At 38.9% G+C, this 20,107-nt stretch overlaps 2 pseudogenes across 1 annotated transcript; both read right to left on the reverse strand.

The window, feature by feature from the left end:
* Window positions 1–12,277: 12,277 nt before the first annotated feature.
* Window positions 12,278–13,466, reverse strand: LOC143612195 (protein ZW2 pseudogene; annotated as a pseudogene).
* Window positions 13,467–17,235: 3,769 nt separating this feature from the next.
* Window positions 17,236–19,226, reverse strand: LOC143612200 (protein RESPONSE TO ABA AND SALT 1-like; annotated as a pseudogene). The gene is made up of 2 exons (XR_013149908.1): window positions 19,009–19,226; window positions 17,236–17,792 (listed from the first exon to the last, which is right to left on the reverse strand). The product of XR_013149908.1 is annotated as a protein RESPONSE TO ABA AND SALT 1-like (transcript).
* Between the last annotated feature and the right edge of the window lie 881 nt (window positions 19,227–20,107).

The raw sequence follows: 20,107 nt of genomic DNA on the forward strand, positions 1-20,107 counted from the left end.
CCGAGACAGAAATTCTACTTAAAAGATTGTACTATTCCACCAATCATAGCATCTCAAATAATTTACCAAAAATCATCACAGAAGCATATATGTCTTAGGTTTCCAGAACATATTTTATTATATTTTTATTCCACATAGTTTTCTGACAATCATCAAATCATTACAGCAAACTCATAACAGTCAAATTCATGCGCAACAGAATGTTATTTGCAATTCCCGTTAAACGAAAAATCCAATAAATGCAAGACCACTTGGGTTAGGTTCCTAACTCAATAAGTCAACTTCCAGAAGTGGAACCAACCCAATTGGTCTCGTAGTTCATGAGATATAACATTTACAAAACAACCTAACAGCAGGTCTAACAGCTCAGCTTTGCACAACGTTTTTGTAAAATCATAAAAGTTAACTTCTACTTGTCCAAAAATTACAAATTTATACTCTATAGAAACTAGACTCAACCTAGTTTACTGTAGTATCAATAATCTCAACCAATTTTCACATTTACACTTCGTTACAGTCACTTAAACATCAAATACACATTCTGTCCAGAAACTGTTTGCATCCAAACTCAACATATTAACAATCTATGAACTATCATGCATTCATATAACACTCTAGACTCCATAAACACCATCCATGCACATCAATTACACATTACATACATGATTAGGGTTTTTGTTTGAACCCAAATCAAAGACACAACAATCAACATGTTACAATATCAATTCTAGTTATCAAATCATTACTCAATCAACAACAATCATATTGGTTACATGTACACATGAAATCGGCAGCTTAGGGTTTTCAATTAACCCAACAAACATCAAAATCAAGTAATAAGGATGTATAGGATAATCAATTATACCTTCCTAGCACCTAATCCTTCAATCAAACACTTGATTTGATGGTGTATATGTGTGTGAAAGTCGACGGCAGCCAAGGAGCAAGGGAGGTGAGGTTCCGATCGGCACTTGTGGGGGAAGGAGAATAATAGTTAGGGTTTGGTTAATGATGTATTTATAAACATAACAAGTTACACTCAAGTCCCTCCACTTCTAAGTATTTCTTTTCTAGCCTAACTAACTTGTTTACATCTTGAGTTAACGTTTATAATCATGTTATCACATAACACATATGTCTAACACATAATTATCACATAATTACTGTTTTGACGTTTTTCGTTTATTCATCAATCGTTTGCGTCAACTCGTTTGCGTTTCGGTGCAAATCCCGGAAGATTACACATGTAGTAAGTGTTAAGCGTCATTTAAACCCTAGTTTAAATGTAATGAAGTGTGCGTTATAGATTCAATGATCTTAAGTTTGAATTGACGGAGTTGAGTTAACGGAGTTAACCTGAAATTGACGATTGTCAAATCATTCCCATGTTAAAGAATTTTCGTCCCAAAAATTTGAGTCAAGTCGTGATGAGTGTCTGAAAGAGTAAGAAAAATTTTTTTTCAGTTTGTCATATTATTCCCCAGTAGAAAGAAATTTCGTCCAGAAATTTAATTCATACCTCCGGTGATTTCTGACGGTTTGCCGGGTTTCGCGGTTTTCTGTGTTTGGTTAGCCCTTCAAAAAGGTGAGGATACTTTTTCATCATTTGATCCTCGCGTTCCCACGTGAACTCCGGTCCACGTCTCGAGTTCCAACGAACTTTAACGATTGGAATTTTGCTGTGCTTGAGCGTTTTGGTTTCCCAATCCAAAACCTCAACTGGTTCCTCAATGAAACGTAACTGTTCATCAACTTGCAGTTCCTCCAAAGGGACTACATGGGTTTCATCGGACAGGCATTTCTTCAAATTTGATACGTGGAATACATCGTGTACGCCACTGAGTTCCGTTGGTAGGTCCAGTCGGTACGCCACCGGACCAATGCGCTCAGTTATTCGATAGGGACCAACATATCGTGGGTTGAGTTTGTTTCGCTTACCAAAGCGAACCACACCTTTCCAAGGTGAGTCTTTGAGTAACACTCGATCGTTCACTTGAAATTCAAGAGGTTTTCGGCGCTTGTCGATGTAACTCTTTTGGCGATCTCGTGCTGCTGCCATGTGATTTCGGATTTGAACAATCTTTTCCGAAGTTTCGAGTACCAGTTCCGGACCAGTGATTTGGCTGTCACCCACCTCTGCCCAGCAGAGTGGTGATCGACACTTCCGTCCGTACAGCGCTTCAAACGGCGCTGCCTTAATACTTGCGTGGTAGCTGTTATTATACGAAAACTCTACCAAAGGTAAGTGAGGTTCCCAACTTTTTCCGAAATCCAATACGCATGCACGCAACATGTCCTCCAGGGTCTGAATAGTTTGTTCACTTTGCCCATCCGTCTGAGGATGGTATGTTGTGCTCATATCAAGACGGGTGCCTAGTGCGCTTTGCAGCGACTTCCAAAAGTGCGAAGTGAAACGAGAATCTCGATCAGAGATGATTGAGACAGGCACTCCGTGCCTAGACACCACTTCTTTCATGTAAACGCGAGTCAACCTTTCCATTTTGTCCGACTCCTTAACCGCTATGAAGTGTGCAGACTTAGTCAACCGGTCAACGATCACCCAGATGGTATCGCATCCCGTCGGTGTCTTAGGTAAACCCGTAATAAAATCCATTGAGATGTGTTCCCATTTCCACATTGGGAGTTCCGGTTGTTGCTGTAGACCAGATGGTTTCTGGTATTCTATTTTGACTCGGGCGCAAGTCAAGCATTTGCTCACGTAGGTGGCAATGTCGGCTTTCATGTTTGGCCACCAGTAAAGTGCCTTTAAATCATGATACATTTTATCTGAGCCAGGGTGGATGGAATATCGGGACTTGTGAGCTTCGTCCATCACTAGAGTTCTAAACTCTCCGTACCGTGGAACCCAAATCCGGTTCTCAAAATATCGGACCCCGTCCAATCTGGTTTCAAGTTGCTTGTTCATGCCCCGCATGAGTTCCGATGGAAGATTGTCATCTTTCAAAGCTCCGAGTTGCGCATCGCGAATCTGATCGGGTAAGCTGGCATGAATCGTGAGTTGCAATGCTCGCACTCGTCTGGGTTTATCTTTTTCTTTTCTACTGAGGGCGTCGGCCACCACATTGGCCTTGCCAGGGTGGTACTTGATGGCATATTCATAATCCTTGAGCAGCTCGACCCAACGACGTTGTCGCATGTTCAGCTCCTTATGATCGTAGATATGCTGGAGACTCTTGTGGTCGGTGTAAATGGTAAACTTGGTACCGTACAAGTAATGCCTCCATATCTTAAGGGCAAACACCACAGCTCCGAGTTCCAAGTCACGGGTCGTGTAGTTCTTCTCGTGAACCCGTAGTTGTCGAGAGGCGTAGGCTATAACCTTCTCGATTTGCATCAGCACACAACCGAGACCTTGTATAGATGTGTCACAGTGTACCTCGAAATTTTCCGTTCCCTCGGGGAGGGCTAGAATAGGGGCGCTACAAAGTTTGGTTTTCAACAGTTGAAAAGCGGATTCTTGCGCGTCACCCCAATTGTACTTAGTACCTTTGTGAGTCAAAGCGGTGAGGGGTTGAGCAATCTTTGAAAATCCCTCGATGAAACGTCGGTAGTAGCCGGCCAGTCCTAGGAATTGCCGCACCTCAGTCGGAGTCTTAGGTGCTTCCCAGTTTTTGATGGCCTCTACCTTACCGGGATCGACATGGATACCATTCTCGTTGATCACATGCCCTAAAAAGTGAACCTCGCGAAGCCAAAATTCACATTTCGAGAGTTTAGCATACAGTTGTTCCTTCTTCAACAATTCCAGAATTACCCTTAAGTGTTCTTCATGGTCAGCTTCGTTCTTGGAGTAGACGAGAATATCATCAATGAATACAATCACAAACTTGTCGAGGTACGCCTTGCATACTCGATTCATGAGATCCATAAATACGGCTGGTGCGTTGGTTAGGCCAAAAGGCATAACCGAAAACTCGTAGTGACCATACCGTGTTCTGAAAGCCGTCTTTGAGATATCTTCTTCGCGCACTCTCAGTTGGTGGTAACCGGATTGCAGATCGATCTTCGAGTAGTAACTCGATCCTTGAAGCTGGTCAAACAGATCATCAATTCGGGGTAAAGGATAACGGTTCTTGACCGTCACCTTGTTCAACTCCCGGTAGTCGATGCACATGCGGAAAGTCCCGTCCTTCTTTCGGACAAATAAGACAGGGGCTCCCCATGGCGATGAGCTAGGTCGGATAAAACCCTTATCCAACAAGTCTTGCAACTGAGTGGACAGTTCCTGAAGCTCCGCCGGTGCGAGCCGATACGGGGCTCGTGCTATGGGTGCTGCACCGGGTGTCAACTCGATTTGGAATTCGACTTGACGAATAGGAGGGAGTCCGGAAAATCCTCCGGGAAGACTTCCGGAAAATCTCGCACAACCGGTATATCTTCAATTCGTTTCTACTCTGCGGGTTTCTCAACAATCTGCGCCAAAATTGCCGGATGACCCTTTCGTAGATACTTCTGCGCCTTCATAAGGGTAATGATGCTGGTGGTCATGCCGCTCCTCTCACCTCGGACCGAAATGATCTCGCCGGAAGGGGTAGTAACGTGAACTATCTTGTCGTGACATATAATCTCCGCTCGGTTCTCGGATAACCAGTCCATGCCGACAACGACATCGAAACAACTAAGCGTAAAAGGAATAAGGTCGATATCAAAGACATGACCTGACAGTTTTAACTTGCATCCCGCAAGTACATGATTCGTTACTATAGTCTTACCGTCAGCTAATTCAACAGGAAACTTAGCATCTAACGGAGTTGGAGTTAAGTCTAAGAGTTGGCTAAAGGCTTTCGACACAAAACTCCTATCAGCTCCAGTGTCAAACAATACAGAAGCAAAACAATCGTTCACAGGGAACTTACCAGTCACCACGTGCGGATCATTGCGGGCTTGACCCGACCCAATCACAAAAGCCCTTCCTTTGCCATTGCTTCCACCATTACTGCCACTTCCATTACCTCCATTGTTGTCGTTCTGTTTCAGCTTGGGGCAATCTTTCCTGAAATGACCTTCCTGCCCACATTCGTAACATCCCTTCGTCGTCATAGGTGGTTTAGGAGCACCCGTTGCCGCAAGGTCTCCTCTACACTCCTTCGCCAGGTGACCCATCTTTCCGCATCTCTGACACTTGACACGGTTACACGGGCCAACATGATGATAGTTGCACCTATTGCACTTCGGATTTTTCCCAGCATATCCGCTCGAACCCTGCCCGCTACCGTTGTTATTGTAGTTGTGACTTTGATTGTTAAAGCTCCGAGTGAATTCGGGCTTACGATAGTGTTGTTGCGGTGGGAGGTTCGAGGACGAGGATCTGGTGTTGTCAAACTTCCTCTTTCCGCTGCTCGGGTTGCTGTTGCTGTTGTTGTCATTACTCGGGTTGTCACGGGCTTTAGTAGTTGAACCCCTAGGTGGTAACGCACCTTGGGTCACAGCCTGATCCGTCAGTTTGTGAGCTAAACGGATCGCTTGTTGAATCGTGGCTTGTCTGGAAGACGTCACCATGCCCTGAATCTGCGGTGCTAACCCATCAATGTACATTTCAATCCTCTTACTTGGCGGATCCACCATCCGCGGACACATCACAGCCAACTCGTGAGAACGGGTGGTGTAGGCTTCAATTTCTGAGCCCACCATCTTCAGTGACCAAAATTCCGACTCTAACTTTGAAATCTCTTCTCTCGGACAGTACTCCTCTCGCATCATGTTTTTGAACTCCTCCCAGTTCATTGCGTTAGCCAGTTCCAATCCAAGGATCTGCACGTTCGAATTCCACCAAGTGAGGGCAGAATCCTCAAGTGTTCCAGCAGCGAATTTGACCCTACTGGCAGGGGGACAATTGCACATCTCAAATGCCGACTCGGCCTTCTCAGCCCAACGCAGGAAGCCTATAGCTCCCTCAGTGCCCTTAAACGAACTGGGCTTGCAGTCAAGGTAATTCTTGAAGGTACACGTTCCACTTGGACCTCCAGCTTGATTCTGAACGTGTGCTGCTAAAGCGGCCGCTGCATGGTCGTTCAGCAGAGTTTGGAGATCAGCTGCAGTCAAGTTGATGCTACCACGTCCACGTCCAGCGTTTCTTCCAGCCATTTCCTAGAATCACAGTATAAAATGTTAAACATGAATTTTTCTTTCATATACAACACACCATATATGTAATAAAAAGATAGGTAAGAAAGAAATAAGAAACAACATCACATCACAACCACATATTAATCTAATTAATAATTCATGATTAAAACCATTGTATTCGATACAAAGTATTTCCAATCAATCCTTAAAATCATAGAAAAATAATAGTTCGGATGGAGACAACCCCTCCATCTAGGTGTCATCATCACTAGATGTCATCATCTGAGGACACCTCCGAGTGTGCCTCCTCCTCAGCCGGTTCTTCCTCCGGTTCTCCTTCGGGTTCCTCCTCGGGATCTTCCTCGGGATCCTCCTCAGGCTCCTCTTCGGGATCTTCTTCAGGTTCAGCCTCAGGCTCGGCCCCAGGCTCGGCTGCGTTCTGAGCAAGTTGCATTTGTAAGACATCGCAACGCTCTAGAGCTATCTCGGTTTGGGTCTTTGCTACTTGGAGTTGCTCTTGCAAGTCTATCATCTCGGCTTGCATCTTCCTCATAATCTTCATTTGTTGATCACTAGCTTCTTGCATTTCTTTCATTGCCGCTGCCATGCGGGCAATCTCCTCCTTAGTCTCGGTTCCGTCTTTTAACAGTCCGGAAACGTTCGCTCTCGTATAGCGCATGTAACCCACGTCACGCTCCAAGCATGAAACAACAGCTGCGAGAACTCGCTCTACAGGTTCGGTTATGGGTGGTAGGGTGTTGGGATAAGCAGGATGGTTCGGGTGAGGTAACGGGGGAACTTGTTCACGATAGACCATACGTCTGATCATGTTAGGGTACCAATCCCAGCTAACGTCGTTTTCGTATATGCCTCCGGATAGGCGGTACCTCTTCGGTGCGGGAGCTTCGAGTTCCGGGACTACACGGGGTGGCGATGCAGTAGGTAACTGCGGTTCCTTCCCGTGAGCATGCGTCATCGAATCGGATGATGATGAGGGTGGCGTCGACATTCCTACAGGTAAGCCGTGTATGCGCGCGAGTATGAGTGAAAGAGGTAAAGAGATAAGATTACAAGACTACACTAACCTATGCAGTGCATATCGTTATAACTAATGGGTCGTCGCGGTTATAGTCTAGTATGCATGCAGCTTCTAGTTCGCTATAACCAATGGCTCTGATACCAATCTGTCACACCCTCAAAATCCACTAACGGAGTTTTACCGTCAGAGGGTATGAACTAACAGGATCGGAATCATCAGTTATAATCAAACCATAAAACAAAGTTTCAAAACCATGAAAAACGTTTACGAGTAATTTAATGCGGAAGCGTAAAACCATAGAGACCAATGTTGCGTCACGCAGGACGACTTAAAAACCCAATGATAACAGTTTAAAATAAGTTTGCATAATTAAAAATGTTCAAGCAATGCATGTTCCTAAACCGCGCGCCCGCCTCGGCTACCTGAGAATAACATACTAAAAGTGTCAACACAAGGTTGGTGAGTTCACAAGTTTAAATAAAAATAAAGGGATTAGCGTTTGCGTTCAGCGTGTTGCGTTAAGCGTTACAGCGTTTTGCGTTACAGTGTTTTGCGTTACAGCGTTTTGCGTTACAGCGTTTTGCGTTACCAGATAGTGTTATGTCAATTATATATCTATAGGTAGCTAGCCTATAAAGCAAGTATTACTAAGTGTTCGACACCGAAGCTGACTGTTTATCAAGTGCCTTGTCACCAGGTCCTCCAGACCATGGTACGTGTTAGCCAAAATTACACCCGCTCGACCTCCAGTCGAGTTTAGCGTCGGGTGGGGTTTGTCAAACCCAGTAGTACTACTCAACAGTGACTCGCTATTATCCAAATATTAACCGGTTCGATGTGTAGGACTTCAATTGTTTCGTTTGCCACTTAGCCTTTACAAGTGATATATAATCTACTAACAAAATCTTAAATGCGTTTTTCGGAGTATGTTATCTCCCCCAAGTGAAAAGCGTTTAAAAACAGTTTAAAGGGGTAAGTGAAACTCACTGTTTGCGAAGAAATTCCCAAATTAAATCACCAAGATGCGCGTCACAGAAAAGCTCTCTCTAACGTTCTAAAACAACAAAGAGATCTTTCTAAGTGTCGGAATATTATCGAGTCTCTAGACCCGGCACATAATACCTATGCACATAACATGTTTCGTGTTTCGTTTGTGAATCGTGTGTGACTTTAACAAATGTATTTGTGATACATTACATGTGTAAGCAATCATATACGTGTCATGTATTCATAAAGTACATCACCAGCAATTACTCCCCGTAAGGGCATTTTGGTCAAAACACGATAATAAATTAGCAAGTATTATGTTTCATGCATTTTCACAAATCTCAGCAGCTAGTTTCATCGAGACAGAAATTCTACTTAAAAGATTGTACTATTCCACCAATCATAGCATCTCAAATAATTTACCAAAAATCATCACAGAAGCATAAATGTCTTAGGTTTCCAGAACATATTTTATTATATTTTTATTCCACATAGTTTTCTCACAATCATCAAATCATTACAGCAAACTCATAACAGTCAAATTCATGCGCAACATAATTTTATTTGCAATTCCCGTTAAACGAAAAATCCAATAAATGCAAGACCAGTTGGGTTAGGTTCTTAACTCAATAAATAAACTTCCAGAAGTGGAACCAACCCAATTGGTCTCGTGGTTCATGAGATATAACATTTACAAAACAACCTAACAGCAGGTCTAACAGCTCAGCTTTGCATAACGTTTTTGTAAAATCATAAAAGTTAACTTCTACTTGTCCAAAAATTACAAATTTATACTCTATAGAAACTAGACTCAACCTAGTTTACTGTAGTACCAATAATCTCAACCAATTTTCACATTTACACTTTGTTACAGTCACTTAAACATCAAATACACATTCTGTCCAGAAACTGTTTGCATCCAAACTCAACATATTAACAATCTATGAACTATCATGCATTCATATAACATTCTAGACTCCATAAACACCATCCATGCACATCAATTACACATTACATACATGATTAGGGTTTTTGTTTGAACCTAAACGTCGCAGTCGGATGCTTGAAACTTCGAATTAAACGCGGACGAAGTTGGTGATAACGAGCAGGAGTACTTGTATTTGCCTTGACTGGGCGGTAGAAGAAGTCGAGGAAAGGGGAAAGGGCGGGGTTGTCGACGCCGGCTGCTTCTAGTGAGCAAGTTAGAGAAGAATTTCAAAAAATGGACCGTCAACTCGCCAATTTAAACAACCTTGGGAGTCAACATTTTCGAGTGTCACAATAAAATTCTAATTTCTAACAAGGTGTTCGCCGATGTACTGAACGACAGACAAATGGACAAAGATCTTGCTTTTTTGTAGGAACCAATCGACCACCTTATCAGGCATGCCCGGAAGTAGGGGTGGGAATCTTGACCCAAACCTTTTCAAATGGGTCAATTTGAGTTGTTTAAAAAATTAGATGAGTTGATTTTGGTAAAAGGTTTTAACTAAATGGGTCAATATGAGTCATTTTAAATTCCATCCTTTTATTTTTGGGTCAAAATGGGTTTACAAGTTCAAAGAATTGGGTCGATGTGGGTTAGCGTCCTAAGGAAATGTGACAGGTCTCGGATTGGAACGGGTTTTCATACAAGACAAGTTTCGACACGAAACGGGTTTCAGATTGGAACGTGTTCGGTTCATGTTTCAAGCCAACACGAGTTTTCACCCGTGACGGGTTGGGTTTTGGTTTCTTTTTGGTCGATTCGGGACTCGTTTTTGTCCGTTTTTTCGGTTTCGGTTCGATTCTCGGGGGTTTTCTTTTATGGAACGAGGTTAACGTAGGAAACATTTTAGTGTTTTTACTTTTTTTGTTTATGCTTTATATTTTGAGTTATAATTTTTTTTTTGAATATTTTTTTGAGGGTTTTTGATCTTTATAGAAAACCCCTAAAAAAATTCAAAAAAAAATCATAACTTAAAATATAAATAAAAAACAAAAATTTAAAAAAAAAACTAAAATGTTTCCGCCATTATTCCCGTTCATAAAAAAAAAAAAAAAAAAAAAAAAAAAAAAAAAAAAACTCGAAACCCGGTTCGACCCTAACCTATTCCGACCCAAACCAAAACAACCATTTTTTTAATTGACCCGTTCTGACCCAAACTCATTTTGACCCATGACTCATTTCAACCCATGACTCGTTCGACCGGACCCAACCCATTTGCCACCTCTACCCGAAAGCTAGCGGAAAAACAAGGGATAAAATTATTAAAAAATATAACCTCGACGAGTTATATTATTTTTTATTTGATGTATTTGTTTTAATTTTATTGTAGTTTTTCTATTTTATTTTATTTAATACAATGTTATTTGGATTATTTTAAATAAAAAAGAAAAAAATAATGATGAGGTAATGATTGATAGGGGCTTCATCCACTACATTTTTAACCAAAAGGCTATTTACAGACGTGACGTCACATGTCGCACAACGCCCACAAAAGAGCTTTATCTACTACACATGGTTTAAATAACGTGTGTTAATTTTTATCATTTATGATTGGAAATTGGAAATATATGTTGTATAAATTACTTAAGCCCACCATAGCAAAACTCCAAAAGCATGTGACGGGCTCCCATAATACAAGTGTTACGTGTTCTAATTCAGATATCGATTTCAATCAATTTCATATTTCAAATTGTAAGTTTGTAACTAATTGGTTGATAATAATCCATGCCAGGTATTTAACAAATTTTTAACCATTACTTGTGTTTTCAACTCTAGCGGTTAAGTAACTCCCTCTAGGGCTAAGCAAAGGATATAACCGGACGGGGTGCAACTTGACACTAACTTGTATGCAAGCACAACACCAAAGACCGCGCCTAGGAGGATAGGTTGAAATCAGTTAATTTTGATTTTTGATGGTTTAGGCATACAAAAGATCGAGACCAACAAACAAAGTCAAAATCCAACTTGTTTTCTTAAATCAAAGCATCTAGTTACTCCTAGTTAAGCAATTGGAAGGATGATCCAGTCATTTCAAATATCTTAAATTATGAACAGTTAAGCAATTGGAAGGATGATCCAGTCATTTCAAATATCTTAAATTATGAACATTTCTGATTAATTATTTTGGATTTTGAATTCAAAGGTTGCATCTTATCATAATTTCTAAATTCATTCATACTTTAGAGCGGGCGGTAAGGTGGTTATGGTGTGAAATAAGAATCAATGGTTCAGACTCCGTATACTGCAAAATTTAGTCATTAAAAACCACATTTTTTTAAAATTACAATGATTCGTGTTTAAATATGTGATTATGGGTTGAAACCAACAAATTTTGATGTATCTACATTATATTTGAAATGTATGTATGCTATTTGATGAAATCGCTATAGGAGACGTGCTTTTTTTCAAAGTTAAACGTGTGTTTTAAGATGAACGTTGTTTCAACATATAAAATTACATGCAAATTTATAATTTGTGAGGTTCAAGTATCGTAGCGGAAAATAAAGTGAAATAATGTCATGGAAAAAATTAAAAGTAAGAATTCAATTGTTCAAACTCTTTATAATGCAGCATTTTGTTATTAAAAAAGAAAATATCATAATTTACAATGAATCTTGTTTAAATATGTGATTATGGGTTGAAATCAACAAGATTTGATGTATCTACATTGTATTTGATATATCTATGTGTATACCTTCTATTTGATGAAATCATTATGAACGCTAATTCATTAATTCAACATATTAAATTACATACAAACTCATTAAGCAAAAAGTGAAATTATTTCATTAACAAAAAAATAAAAATAAAGTCGAAAACAATATAATCTTGATAGAGTGATGGGAATCACAGTCATACAGAATGATCAATGAAGCAGGCAACGACAATCTAATTGGGCCGAACATAACTCTTCCATCACTCTTTCTCAATCAATCATATTCAACTTTCTTACTATACATCAACAAGTAATCAACAACTAAAAAAATATCCACTGGAGATTTTTTTTTATTATTATTTTCATCTAGACAACGCTATTTCCTTACAATTAAAATACAAGTAAAATAAAAACACGAGTGAATTGATATATTGACATTGACCATAGTCAAAGTTTGGAAAAAGAGAAATATTCATCTTTGAAAAAAAATGATTTATTTAAAACTTTTTCTTTCGTTATTAACTTTTTTTTAACATCTTTTAAAGCTACTCAATGCCTGAATAAGAAAACTGAAACAGAACGTTAACTATTCATACTCATTAAGTATGATTAAATAATAAAAATCATCAGTATCGATATCAGTATCAGCATATATTACATAATAGTAGTACTATTGGTAAAATGATCCTTTGTTCATAAACCACGTATCCCTCTCCATCCCAAGCCTCCTAGACTGAAGCCAAAACCGCGACGTTGCGGCCAAAAACTTCACCTTCTGAGCTGGACTCAACACCTCCAACACTCGTAACCCCGTCTGGCACCGAAGCCTATCCGCATCCCGCATCACTGCCCTCAACGCCTCTTTGAATCCCTCCATTGCATTTTCCATCGCGGACACCTGTCCGTCCACCAAACTCCCTACCTGCTTCATCAACCCGTGCACCGCGGGCCCCGCCACACCCTCTTGCACACTCGCCATCGCCTGCCCAATCTCCCGCTCCATCTTCCGAGTTTCCTCCCTCACAACCGCAATCCTCTCGGTTTGTTCCTCGCTCAATTCGACTCCAATCGATTCCTTAACTAACCGAAACGTGACCGAGGGTTTGAACCCGGTGACCCACAAAAGCGTCCGCTCGTAGGAGCTAAACCAAGGTGGAGAAAACATGATGAAAACATCGGACTCCGCGGCTCGGCTTTTTTCATCGTAATACTCTTGGAAGTGGTCCAACACTTGTTGGACCAACTGCTCGTGTTCCTCGTGGTTATGTTGTTGGGCTAACATGAGGTTGTCGAGATGAACCCTGTGTTGGGCCTCCCAAGTCTCAAAAAATTCAGCAAATGGCCGCCCCTGATTTTCCATTCTTAGTGAACTTGGGCCTGGGGAGAGTGGCTGAGCTGCTGTTTAAATACAGCAGCATGTCCACGGTATCGAATCTTAGCAGTTAAGGATGAGGTGGATGTTTTAATTATTGTTGATGGAAACGAAGGTACATTAAGGAATGGCGGTTTGGTTTGAAGCTGCCCGGCAGCAGGGATGATGGACGGCGCTTTTTAAAAATGGATTTTGTCCATTATTTAAAAGTCCACGCGATATATATATTTTTATACTAAGAATAAAATAATGAATAAACTGCAATTGCTTGCTGGGCTTGGATTGTATGTGGCAGCAGGTTTCTTTAAGGCGAAGTCACTAAGCAAATTTTGTTTTTTTTCTTCTTTTTCTTTTAATTGGTTAGCATTAGTGTTTTCTATAGGCAAATACAAGAGAAAGAAATGAAAAGCATAGAGAGCATGCACTTTAGTTTAATGTAAGGAATGGTCCAAGACTCAGATCTGACATGTTTTCTTATCTTAGATTTTTTTTTATTGATAGATAATTTTATTAAAAGGAATGCTACCAAGTACCAACAAAGAGAATAGTTATAAAAACATATATAAGAGCATTCAAGACAAAAAGATTGTAATTTGAAACATTTTAAGATTCCCGTTTGTCATATGTATGGTGAAAATGTGAGATGTGAGTTTGTGATGTAAACATTGAATTTATATTTCACATGTAAAAACCTATGCTATGGTGATGTAAATGTGATGTTTGATTGCGAGATGAGATGAAGATAAATAATTGGTTTAATTGTTAATAAATTATGAAAGAGTGAAGTCAAAGAAATGTTTTGCCACCAGCCCAGCGCTCTTGGTGCTATGGTGTTAGCGTCCATCTGTGCTATCGTGGACGGTCATCGCTCACTCTTCCGCGAAAGCCAAAACACTTGGTCTAATTAGGGCTAGTTGCAAAGTTGTGTGACCCGATCACCCAAAATGTGTTGGGTTCGAGCCTTAGTTGAGATGTGGAGTAGAGTCAGATAGCAATAGTGACATTAATTTAAAATAGGGTTTTTAAGGTAAAAATAGAAAAAAGAAAAAGAAATTAGTAGAATTTTATATAATAAATAAATAAATAATGTGTAGTGACTATGATCTCTTTCAAGATTTATAACGGTTAATTACTATAATAGTGTAGGTTGTTTTTTAGAAAATGCCTTGTCGTTTCTTACACGTCGCATGAAACAGTTTCTTACACGCCGCATAGACCATCAGGGGGCAAAGATGTTTTTTTTTAGAATTGTGTATGTTTTAAGAAATTATGCCCATTAGTTTTAGAATTTTAATTCAAATTAATGATTCTAAGATAAAATGAAAGAACACGTTTAAAACATTTAACTCATAAAGCGGATCCATTTGAACCAGTCTGTTCTTTCTAGCTATTCATCATTTTTGGTTTGCGTTTGAATCAACAAACTTAGTTTTATTTCAGAACGAATACACGCCTACATTTTCAAATAATAATTACTGTTGACGTATATCTATTCTATAGCTTAGCACTTCTCAAAATCACTGGATAAGTAACATTATTTATGAAAAATATTCTAGCAATATTATAATCTATTATTTTATTTTCTAAGTTAGTTAACATAATTAATGAATGGATACGATTTGTAAGCTCTAATAGGGTGGGTGGGCATTGAACTCGACACCCTTGTGAGTTGGTGAGTACAACTAGCACACAGCTCCGTCCTCTTTGACTAGTATTGAGGGTGGAACTTGGAACGAGAGATGATATCGGACCGTTGACAATAGTTATTTGACTGTTTGGCATCAATCTAAAGATTAATCAAAAAAAAAAAAAAAAAAATTAAAAAAAAAGAAAAAAAAAAGAAATTTATTCATGTTATAATGGGTTTAAATGAGGTGACATGTTCGGTTTATAAACCATAATAGAAAGTTGCAAAATCAACATAGTAATTTAAGATGGTGCTTGGGAGATGTAATAAAGCTAGAAATAAAGTGTGTGCGTATGGTTATGTAATACTTTATATACCACGATAAAAATAAAATTTATACGTTTTATACACGGTTTTTATAGTTCTTCAATTAAAATTATTTATCCATTAGAGATCCTAACTTTTAGGTGGAATATACCTGGAATATTTTATGTCCCGTAATATAATAAGTAACTAGGTTAGGTACTTGTGTACAATACGGGTTGAAAAAATTAAATTATTTAAATCTTAAATGTATAGATAGAAAATTAATAATTAAGGATGATAAGCAAATGCATCTAGTTTTCCATAAGAAATTGAAAATACAACTCCTAATCCAATGGCTACATTGATCAGTAATGGTTGATATTCTATTCATGTGTGATATTCATCCTTGATAAGGAATAAAAAGCTTACATATGAAGATACAATAAAAAAGTATTTACTGGCGTTATATTAGAACCCAAATTAATGAAAAAGTGATCAAGTTAGTATGCAAAAACTAAAAATCATGTGTAACAAAACACCTATCGGGAGGTTAACTAAAAGCATGACTAACATGAGTTAAAATCTCATTGAGGCAATTCATCGAGCAACTTGTGTGCAGATTAAGACAAACCTTTTTTTAGAACAAATTAAGATGTCATATCTTAACAATGGCTTGATTATTCAAAGCTGCACATGTGTATTTAGTGCATAAATACTTTTAAACATAACTTATTCAAAAACGTACATCATAATCTAATTAGGGTTCATAATGTCATCAATAAAAAAATAGAATTCAGTAAAACATGAATCAATTAAGTGATTATAGTTAACATGAAATCAAACCCAAATATCTAGAGTTCATAATCATAATATCCTATCTGAATTGATATAGAACTCACTGCATAAATCGAGAACTCATGATTGGATGGATAGTGATTGGAATTGTTAATCGTCGCTTATGATTATAGCCGAAACCACTTTTGCGATGAATTAATTGAATGGAATTGGTATGATAGATTTGTTGTACATGAACCCAAATGGTTAAAAACCCGTAGGCAGAGAGAGAGAGAACATGAACAATTGATAGATGGGTATTTTTTTCTATAAAAAACCCTAAATAAGTGATAAGAGGGAAAATAAAAATCTGGGTGATTATAAAGGGGACAGCTGTTTATTATATAGGCTAGATACTCATTCATGACGTGTCTACATTTTTTGTTTTAAGTCTTGTGTTACTTGGACTAAAATGTCAAATTTCAAGTGCAAATGTAAACTTTGTGGCCAAAACTTTACAAAGGAGATATTTATAGGGCCATAGGTGATAGGTGGGCACTTAAAATGTGAAATAATGGCAAAAGAAGAAGTCAATTCAGCATGTTGACGTTAGTATGTGTTTTTGACTTTTTGTGTGTTCTGTCGTCATCATCGTACTCAGTGTATGCTATCAATAACAAAGTTATGATCGGGTCTGAGGAGGGTAAGATGTAGAAAGTCTTACTTTACCCCGTAAGAATAAAAAGTCTGCTTCCGATGAGACCCCCAGCTCGATAGTAGAAACAAAGGAGAAGTAGAGAAGAGCGATTCCAACTCCAAATTAGCTTGTAATCCACTTCAAAACATCTATATACCTTTCTAAGTGATGGGTATATATTACTTAGAAGCAATTTGGTAAGTGTTTTCTTCACTCAAAATTTCCTATCTTAGATGTTTTCTTGGAAAAATATGAAAGCTTATGGTTGTCATGACGTCTAATAGGTTAAAATATTACATGTGATAAGTAAAACTTGTTAATTAGAATCCACCCGTTTCCTCGTCTCAGCTTGGTAACAGAATCAAGAAATTGACAAGAGTTTTTTTGATGGATTTTGAGCCAAAAATCTAATCTATATTCATAAATAAAATTTTCAGTATCTAAAAGAGTAGAGACAATTTAATACATTTAGAGTTCATTATCATAAATTATTACATCACTTTTATGACCATAAAATTGATATAATATAATATGATATAAAGTAATCGTCTAAAAAGTGTTCTTAAGGAAGAAGAAAGTGTTGATAGAAAACGATAATCTAGTTCATACATGCTTTATCCCTTTTTAGTTTTTTTTATATAAAAGATGGGCTAGAATAGTTATTTCTTTTCTGATTAATGATATTTTATGTGAGTTACTTAACCATGTAAAACAACAGAAAAGAAAATTATATCCCAACAGATTAAAAAAAGCCGGTGGATTATATTAATGTTATTTCATGAAAATGAAATTTAAAATCATATCATAATATTACACCTCTAGCTCTATCCATATCTAACCCGACCCGTCTAACCCGAATCCTGAACTCACCCACAGCGGCAAAAAACTTGACCCTTTGCACCACCCATAACACTTTCAAAATCTCCATCACCGCGGTCGCCCTTAACCCGTCCGCCTCCACCACCACTGCCCGCATCGCCTCCTTCAATTCCTCCATCGCCCCGTCCAACTCCGACACCTCCCCATCCACCAAACTCTCCGGTCTATTCACCAACCCATACAATGGGGCCGCAGCCATACTCTCCTGCACCATTGCCATCGCCTCCCCTATCTCCTTCTCCTTCCTCGTTATCTCCTCCCTCACCGTCTCCACCCACTAGGCCTGCTCTGCTGTTAGGTTTAAATCTCCCACGAACCGGAATAACAATGAAGGCGTGAGTCCAGTCACCCAGAATAATGCCTGCTGGAACGAGGTGTACCTAACATATGTTACTATGATTAATATTATTATTCCCCACAAGAACAAAATAAACTAACATGCCCACTATAATCACACTCATAATAAAAGCTAGGAGACTGGAAAAGATGAGATGGAAATAGTTACAATATTACTCACCATAAATTCCTTAATATAGGGTGACAATTACTATAGGACATAAACACTAATTATGTATAAAATTGTAGGGTGAATTTACTGTACAATAATTGTTTAACGTACGATAAGTACGCGAGACGCTCAAAGGCAAAAAATTCTAAAACGCTCAACCAAAAAACTAAAACCCTCAGCAAATGCTCAAAAACGGGTTTCGTGAAAAAAGTAAAAAATTAATCGATTAACGATCCAAAACTGTTTTTTTCGGTGAACCAATGATTAATTGGATATGCATTGACGATTCCAAGATGTTGGGATGTAATTCCATGGATCGATTTCGTGAATATATGATATTCGCGTACCTATTGTACGTTAATGTATTATTGTATCCTATCTTCTCTCTAAAATTGTATCTAACAATATATACGACATAAACAATTGTTTCAACAGATGTTATATGTTATGATATTCTCAAATCTTAATTGATCGCGGTTTGATTATAACGGTTTTTAAGCCAAACCGTTAGTAACGGTTATTTATTATTGAAAATCAAAACTGAATCGTTCAAAAATAAAACCAAATCATTGCACAAGGTTTGGTCTTTGTTTGGCCTTTATATACAAAATACAGAAAATGATGGAAACAATTCATCATAGGGAATTGATAAGTTTCGTTGTTAAGAGGCTTAGGGTGGCATTCTAGTTAAGAGTGCATTTTGAGGTGTTGGATTATGAATTTGTGGGAAACAATATTTGCATTTCAATATTAGGCCATCTTTATTTTATTAAACATGGTATAGATTGTTAAATGCTATTATTTAAAAACCAGAATTTGCTCATAAAGTTTACAGTCTGCTACGATTTTATATGGCCGGTTTTTAGTATAAACTGTAAAACAAACCATTCATTTTAAACTTTTAAGTTTAAATATTTTGAAACTAACCGGCCGAAAGTTTAGAGAAAACCCAACCGTAAAACCAAACTGTTTCACAGTTTTAAACCGAACAATGAACATGTCCCCTAACTAGTGGAGTATTATTCACCATAAATCCCAGTATATAAATGCACACACTACTTATGAAAAAGACAATTATTAATAAGTACCATGGAGGTGAGCAGATTAAGAAGACGTCATCTTCCATTGCACTTGCTTTTTGTTGGTAGTATTGACGGTAGTGGTCAGCCGCCTGTTCCACTAGTTTGTCAAGTTGAGGTTGTTTGACATGCTGGATTTGGGACAACTGCTGTTGGAGGTGGTGGTGGCGAATGAGCCAGCCGTCGTAAAACGCCGTGAATATTTGAAGAGTGTTTGGGGCCATTGTGGGTTGGTTAATTGCTAGCTGGAATACTTTCGTTATATTTAAATTATTGTAGAAACGTGAAATGAATCTGACCTGACCCATGACGATGCTTCCACGGACTTCGAGATGAACGAACCACGACTTGCTTGCTTCCGCTCCGACCGCTGCGGCGACCTGCTGTGACTTTTGGGGGTGTGGAGGTGACCGCTAAGAAATCCAGAGGATCTCTTGTTCACAGACACAAAAATATGGTGGTGGCTCTTATTGAGCTATTTGCCAACCCTTGATAAGGAGGTGGAGACCTCCTTATATAGGGAACCTCATGGCCACCATCATGGTACCCTAATGGGCCTAGCCCAGTTAGGGTTACCTCCACAAAACCCCCTCAGCCCAATAACAAATGTATTAGCCCATATAATAAAATAAGCCCAAAACATAATAAATTAGGGTTCTTAGTACCATACCCCGACAAGCCCCCCAAGTCCAGTGTTGCTCCTAGGCGTGCAAGCGTTTAGGTGGAGCACTGGACTTTATAAGGTGTGCTAGATCGTGAGGCGGTTTCTTCCCTTTCCTTCGGCCTTGTCTTTGAGTTTTGGGAGGTTTTCTCCATGATGGTGACATGTTGTGATCCTTATGATGATGATGGTGCACTAGTATGAATAAGATATGGCACGCATCATAATAATAGTGGCGCGGGGCCTGATAATAAAGCTTGCGCGCGAGGCGACTTATGAGCTATAATAATAACAAAAGCCTGCGCGCGAAGCGACTTACGAGCTGAGAATAATAAAAGCCTGCGCGCGAGGCGACTTACGAGCTGAGTAATAAAGCTGGCGCGTGCGGCGACGTACGAGCTAAGAATAATAAAGCTGGCGCGCGCGGCGACTTACGAGCTGAAGAAT

The sequence above is a fragment of the Bidens hawaiensis genome, unplaced genomic scaffold (assembly GCF_021521415.1).
Source record: "Bidens hawaiensis isolate Kalapana, Puna unplaced genomic scaffold, B.hawaiensis_p1.1 tig00033890_1, whole genome shotgun sequence".
Lineage (NCBI taxonomy): Eukaryota > Viridiplantae > Streptophyta > Magnoliopsida > Asterales > Asteraceae > Bidens > Bidens hawaiensis.